Raw genomic sequence first — 7,484 nt, forward strand, 5'->3', positions numbered from 1 at the left:
TATTTTTTATAAGAATAAGAATATTTATTATCTTTTTGATTAAGATGCTGTTTATTAAATTTTTTATTTTTTTGATAATTTTTTTTATTTTTTTGCATATTTATTTAATAATATGGATAATATCACCCTTTTGTAATATAAAATTAGGTTTACTAATAATTTTATTATTAACTTTTATTTTTTTATGATTAATTAATTGTTTTGCTTTAAAAATTGTTTTAACTAATTTTAATCTACTTTACGCTTTAAAAAATATGGCTAAAAATACAGGTACCATTTGCAGAACGCTAAACGTATCATTCGTTATCGGGGCTACGAGCTAAACAAAAATTCAAGTGATTATATAAACGCTTAATACGAGCTACGCAATGACTTCTTTTACTCTTTCTTCAATTTTACCCTAGACCAAAACCGCTTAATTGTACCAACGAAGTAACCCAGCAGACGCATCAGTGATAACATTTCTTGTTTGGGTTGCTAAATACGTGTTTATATTCATAAAGTGATCTAATTGGACACGTTACGAAATGTAAAGATGGCTATAATGTCTAACGTGAAGGTGTCTTTATTTGGTGAAAAAGAAACTTGCATTTATTATTACACATCTATAAGCAGGGGATTCGTGATTGTTTTGACGGGGCTGTCACGTCAAGAGATAGAGACGCTGAAGTTGCATACTTTACCACTTCAACGAGCTCCCAAAACAATAAAACACGAAAGTCCACACCTAAATCGATATGGTCTAGTATCTTCTTTTTCCATAGGCTCTCAATACGGCGCCGAATTTAGGCACGCATATCATTCACGCGCAGTAAGTCATTCAAGTGGGTTGGCGCTTCAGGAAGTCGTTCTTGTTTGCAAAAGCGTGCCACAACGTTAGAGACTTCCCGAAAGATTAACGCGGGAGCCTCGCTGCTGACCGCATCTCTCCATGAAAACCCACCGTTAACGTAGCGGTCAGCGTAAACAGGAATATTGGTTACGATGCGCGGAATCTAAACTCTGCTGTCTCCATTTTCTCCATAATTCGCAACATCGCACAGCTCGTGGATAAAATTCACCAATTTATCACCAAAACACCGCACACTATCTTAGGCTAGAAGAGCGTGGACTAGGTATTCAGCAATCGCCACCTCCGGGTGTGTCGATGTGCGCTCTGCGGTCCGGAGTTCCTCTTAAGGCCTTCTGGAACCCACGCGAGAAGCTGGTGCTTGGACGGTCTTGTTCTGAGAATAGGATTTAAAACAGAGCATAATACAGGCGTCTACATAGCTCATTACATTATTTTGTCTCAAACGGTAGGTCGATGTGTGTGTGACTAAAAACCAACGGGCAGAATATCGTTCATTTTGAGCTACTCTCCCAGTCTCAGGGCAGTAACGTATTTTTGCTAGCTAGCACGACTGAGGCCGACCCTTTGGATACAGTCCGTGTTATTAGCAAGCCGTGCCCGCGTGTACAGGATAAGATTCGCCGACACAACGTTGAGGACGTACCCGTTACAGCCCGGCTGTGCAAACGGACTGCTGCAATGGTAATGCTTGGTATGCCTTCGCAGGGGTGGCTGATTGACATGAATTCGAGCAAGTGCCCTTGTCCCTTTTCGATGAAGCACGGCTCTTGTGTGCACTACGCGATGGAATGCTGTGTAACTAGGAATCTTAATGGACGTCGGACACTTGTCAACCAAGGGATTTCCGTCCGCAAAAATGTACAGAGCTCCCGCGGGCACCCCCGCAAAAATGGTGCGGTACTAGAGATGGAGTAAGATCTGCATTGAAGGAGATGTAAATGCGTCTAGCGTCTTAAGTCTATAAATATCAACGGTGTTTAAGTCATTTACGTTTGTTTGTATCATGTCATATTTACCTTCACATAATTTCCTTCATTATTGTGTGCGTAAAAAACTTTCCGATAGCGTTGCTGTCCAATACCACTTGTGAGAACAATCCTTCATCTACATTCTCTACCTAATGCCATATTTTGCAGACATTCCGGGCTCACGATATTTAGTCATTGTGGTGGTATGAGCTCCCGTGCACTCCCAATCATCGCTAACGATGTAGCTTAGTCAGGATACGGAATCCCTTATCCGTTTTCACTACCGCGTCTTAAATACGTAAGACTGGTCATTACGTGGATCCACCTCAGCTTTCACCTACTTTACGCTTTAAAAAATATGGCTAAAAATACAGGTACCATTTGCAGAACGCTAAACGTATCATCCGTTATCGGGGCTACGAGCTAAACAAAAATTCAAGTGATTATATAAACGCTTAATACGAGCTACGCAATGACTTCTTTTACTCTTTCTTCAATTTTACGTTAGACCAAAACCGCTTAATTGTAGCTACGAAGTAACCCAGCAGACGCATCAGTGATAACATTTCTTGTTTGGGTTGCTAAATACGTGTTTATATTCATGAAGTGATCTAATCGGACACGTAACGAAATGTAAAGATGGCTATAATGTCTAACGTGAAGGTGTCTTTATTTGGTGAAAAAGAAACTTGCGTTTATTATTACACATCTATATGCAGCGGATTCGTGATTGTTTTGACGGGGCTGTCACGTCAAGAGATAGAAACGCTGAAGTTGCATACTTTACCACTTCAACGAGCTCCCAAACCAATAAAACACGAAAGTCCACACCTAAATCGATATGGTCTAGTATCTTCCTTATCCATAGGCTCTCAATAACGACGCCGGAATTTAGGCACGCATATCATTCACGCGCAGTAAGTCATTCAAGTGGGTTGGCGCTTCGAGAAGTCGTTCTTGTTTACAAAAGCGTGCCACAACGTTAGAGACTTCCCGAAAGATTAACGCGAGAGCCTCGCTGCTGACCGCATCTCTCCATGAAGCCCCACCGTTAACGTAGCGGTCAGCGTAAACAGGAATATTGGTTACGATGTGCGGAATCTAGACTCTGCTGTCTCCATTTTCTCCATAATTCGCAGATCGCACAGCTCGTGGATAAAATTCACCAATTTATCACCAAAATACGCACACTATCTTAGGCTAGAAGAGCGTGGACTAGGTATTCAGCAATCGCCACCTCCGTGTGTGTCGATGTGCGCTCTGCGGTCCCGGAGGTCCTCTTAAGGCCTTCTGGAACCCACGCGAGAAGCTGGTGCTTGGACGGTCTTGTTCTGAGAATAGGATTTAAAACAGAGCATAATACAGGCGTCTACATAGCTCATTACATTATTTTGTCTCAAACGGTAGGTCGATGTGTGTGTGACTAAAAACCAACGGGCAGAATATCGTTCATTTTGAGCTACTCTCCCAGTCTCAGGGCAGTAACGTATTTTTGCTAGCTAGCACGACTGAGGCCGACCCTTTGGATACAGTCCGTGTTATTAGCAAGCCGTGCCCGCGTGTACAGGATAAGATTCGCCGACACAACGTTGAGGACGTACCCGTTACAGCCCGGCTGTGCAAACGGACTGCTGCAATGGTAACGCTTGGTATGCCTTCGCAGGGGTGGCTGATTGACATGAATTCGAGCAAGTGCCCTTGTCCCTTTTCGATGAAGCACGGCTCTTGTGTGCACTACGCGATGGAATGCTGTGGAACTAGGAATCTTAATGGACGTCGGACACTTGTCAACCGAGGGATTTCCGTCCGGCAGAAATGTACAGAGCTCCCGCGTGCGACCGCCGGCACACATGGTGCGGCACTAGAGATGGAGTATGATCTGCAATGTAGGGAGATGTAGAAGCGTCTAACGTCTTTAGTCTATAAATTATCAACGGTGTTTAAATCATTTACGTTTGTTTGTTTCATGTCATAATCCAAATTCACTTAATTCCTTCATTATTGTGTGCGTTACCACTTTCCGTTAGCGTTGCTGTCCAATAACACTTGTGAGAACAATCCTTCATCTACATTCTCTACCTAAATGCCATATTTTGCAGACATTCCGGGCTCACGATATCTAGTCATTGTGGTGGTATGAGCTCCCGTGCACTCCCAATCATCGCTAACGATGTAACTTAGTCAGGATACGGAATCCCCTTATCCGTTTTCACTACCGCGTCTTAAATACGTAAGACTGGTCATTACGTGGATCCACCTCAGCTTTCACCTACTTTACGCTTTAAAAAAGATGGATAAAAATGCAGGTACCATTTGCAGAACGCTAAACGTATCATTCGTTATCGGGGCTACGAGCTAAACAAAAATTCAAGTGATTATATAAACCCTTAATACGAGCTACGCAATAACTTCTTTTACTCTTTCTTCAATTTTACCCTAGACCAAAACCGCTTAATTGTACCAACGAAGTAACCCAGCAGACGCATCAGTGATAACATTTCTTGTTTGGGTTGCTAAATACGTGTTTATATTCATAAAGTGATCTAATTGGACACGTTACGAAATGTAAAGATGGCTATAATGTCTAACGTGAAGGTGTCTTTATTTGGTGAAAAAGAAACTTGCATTTATTATTACACATCTATAAGCAGCGGATTCGTGATTGTTTTGACGGGGCTGTCACGTCAAGAGATAGAGACGCTAAAGTTGCATACTTTACCACTTCAACGAGCTCCCAAAACAATAAAACACGAAAGTCCACACCTAAATCGATATGGTCTAGTATCTTCTTTTCCCATGGGCTCTCAATACGGCGCCGAATTTAGGCACGCATATCATTCACGCGCAGTAAGTCATTCAAGTGGGTTGGCGCTTCGGGAAGTCGTTCTTGTTTGCAAAAGCGTGCCACAACGTTAGAGACTTCCCGAAAGATTAACGCGGGAGCCTCGCTGCTGACCGCATCTCTCCATGAAACCCCACCGTTAACGTAGCGGTCAGCGTAAACAGGAATATTGGTTACGATGCGCGGAATCTAAACTCTGCTGTCTCCATTTTCTCCATAATTCGCAAGGTCGCACAGCTCATGGATAAAATTCACCAATTTATCACCAAAATACGCACACTATCCTAGACTAGAGCAGCGTGGACTAGGTATTCAGCAATCGCCACTTCCGTGTGTGTCGATGTGCGCTCTGCGGTCCCGGAGGTCCTCTTAAGGCCTTCTGGAACCCACGCGAGAAGCTGGTGCTTGGACGGTCTTGTTCTGAGAATAGGATTTAAAACAGAGCATAATACAGGCGTCTACATAGCTCATTACATTATTTTGTCTCAAACGGTAGGTCGATGTGTGTGTGGCTAAAAACCAACGGGCAGAATATCGTTCATTTTGAGCTACTCTCCCAGTCTCAGGGCAGTAACGTATTTTTGCTAGCTAGCACGACTGAGGCCGACCCTTTGGATACAGTCCGTGTTATTAGCAAGCCGTGCCCGCGTGTACAGGATAAGATTCGCCGACGCAACGTTGAGGACGTACCCGTTACAGCCCGGCTGTGCAAACGGACTGCTGCAATGGTAATGCTTGGTATGCCTTCGCAGGGGTGGCTGATTGACATGAATTCGAGCAAGTGCCCTTGTCCCTTTTCGATGAAGCACGGCTCTTGTGTGCACTACGCGATGGAATGCTGTGGAACTAGGAATCTAAATGGACGTCGGACACTTGTCAACCAAGGGATTTCCGTCCGCAAAAATGTACAGAGCTCCCGCGGGCGCCCCCGCAAAAATGGTGCGGCACTATAGATGGAGTAAGATCTGCATTGAAGGAGATGTAAAAGCGTCTAACGTCTTTAGTCTATAAATATCAACGGTGTTTAAGTCATTTACGTTTGTTTGTATCATGTCATATTCACCTTCGCTTAATTTCCTTCATTATTGTGTGCGTTAACAACTTTCCGTTAGCGTTGCTGTCCACAACCACTTGTGAGAACAATCCTTCATCTATATTCTCTACCTAATGCCATATTTTGCAGACATTCCGGGCTCACGATATTTAGTCATTGTGGTGGTATGAGCTCCCGTGCACTCCCAATCATCGCTAACGATGTAGCTTAGTCAGGATACGGAATACCTTATCCGTTTTCACTACCGCGTCTTAAATACGTAAGACTGGTCATTACGTGGATCCACCTCAGCTTTCACCTACTTTACACTTTAAAAAATATGGATAAAAATACAGGTACCATTTGCAGAACGCTAAACGTATCATCCGTTATCGGGGCTACGAGCTAAACAAAAATTCAAGTGATTATATAAACGCTTAATACGAGCTACGCAATGACTTCTTTTACTCTTTCTTCAATTTTACCCTAGACCGAAACCGCTTAATTGTACCAACGAAGTAACCCAGCAGATGCATCAGTGATAACATTTCTTGTTTGGGTTGCTAAATACGTGTTTATATTCATGAAGTGATCTAATCGGACACGTTACGAAATATAAAGATGGCTATAATGTCTAACGTGAAGGTGTCTTTATTTGGTGAAAAAGAAACTTGCATTTATTATTACACATCTATATGCAGCGGATTCGTGATTGTTTTGACGGGGCTGTCACGTCAAGAGGTAGAGACGCTGAAGTTGCATACTTTACCACTTCAACGAGCTCCCAAACCAATAAAACACGAAAGTCCACACCTAAATCGATATGGTCTAATATCTTCTTTTCCCATAGGCTCTCAATACGGCGCCGAATTTAGGCACGCATATCATTCACGCGCAGTAAGTCATTCAAGTGGGTTGGCGCTTTGTGACGGGGTCACACAGCACCTTGCGCAAGAGGAAGTTATCTTCCGAGAGTTTACAAACTCTCAGTGAACGGCAGTTCACAGGTCCCCTCTTTTATTAAAGAGAGCGAAGTGACCCAAATAAGGTAGATTGTAAACTGAGTATATTTATAGGTAGATTAAGTTTGGGTTTAATACAAACTGTTAGTTACCTATAGAAATGCAATGTCATTTAACCAATGGTTGGCTTTGAACGACCTTGGTACCTTGTACCAAATATCTCGCAGTATGACGTGTCATACTCCTGAAGTGTGAAGTGTCACACTTCATGTAACCAGGGTACACTTAGGGCTACGTACCCCGTTTACGTCCCCCCCCACTTAGGTTCGGTTTCCCGCCAATCAGAGATGAAGAGGTGTTCGTCACAAACTCTCATTCTCAAAGTTGAAAACCATCGACTTTGGCGCGCGAGCGCGGCGGAGGCTCACTTCACAGTTAGAGCCTCGAGCAGCAGCCTGTGCGCTCTTCGTCAAGGTCTCCACTTCGACCGTTAACATTCCTCGCGGCACTGCTAAGAGCGGTGCTAACCAAGGCTGCAGCCGGTAAGGCGCAGGCCAAGAGCACTAAGCCTCACGGCAAAGGCTCTGCACTCAAGGAGGCTACTCATGTGGCCTCCGAGGCGATCGGTTCCTCGGGTGACGCGGCTGCGGACAAGCGCGCAAGCAGGCGCCGCAGTCCGTCGCCCTCGTCTTCAGACAACCGTCCGAACCCTCGGTTCGTAGAACGCGAGTTCAACTCGGGCAGTGAAGACGATGCCGAGTCCGAGAGCACTCAGGATGCTCCTGCGGGCTCTGTGGGAGGGCACAGCCCAGTGCCCAGTGAGCAC

Source organism: Phytophthora infestans, genomic scaffold (genome assembly GCF_000142945.1).
Source record: "Phytophthora infestans T30-4 supercont1.19 genomic scaffold, whole genome shotgun sequence".
NCBI classification, from domain to species: domain Eukaryota; phylum Oomycota; class Peronosporomycetes; order Peronosporales; family Peronosporaceae; genus Phytophthora; species Phytophthora infestans.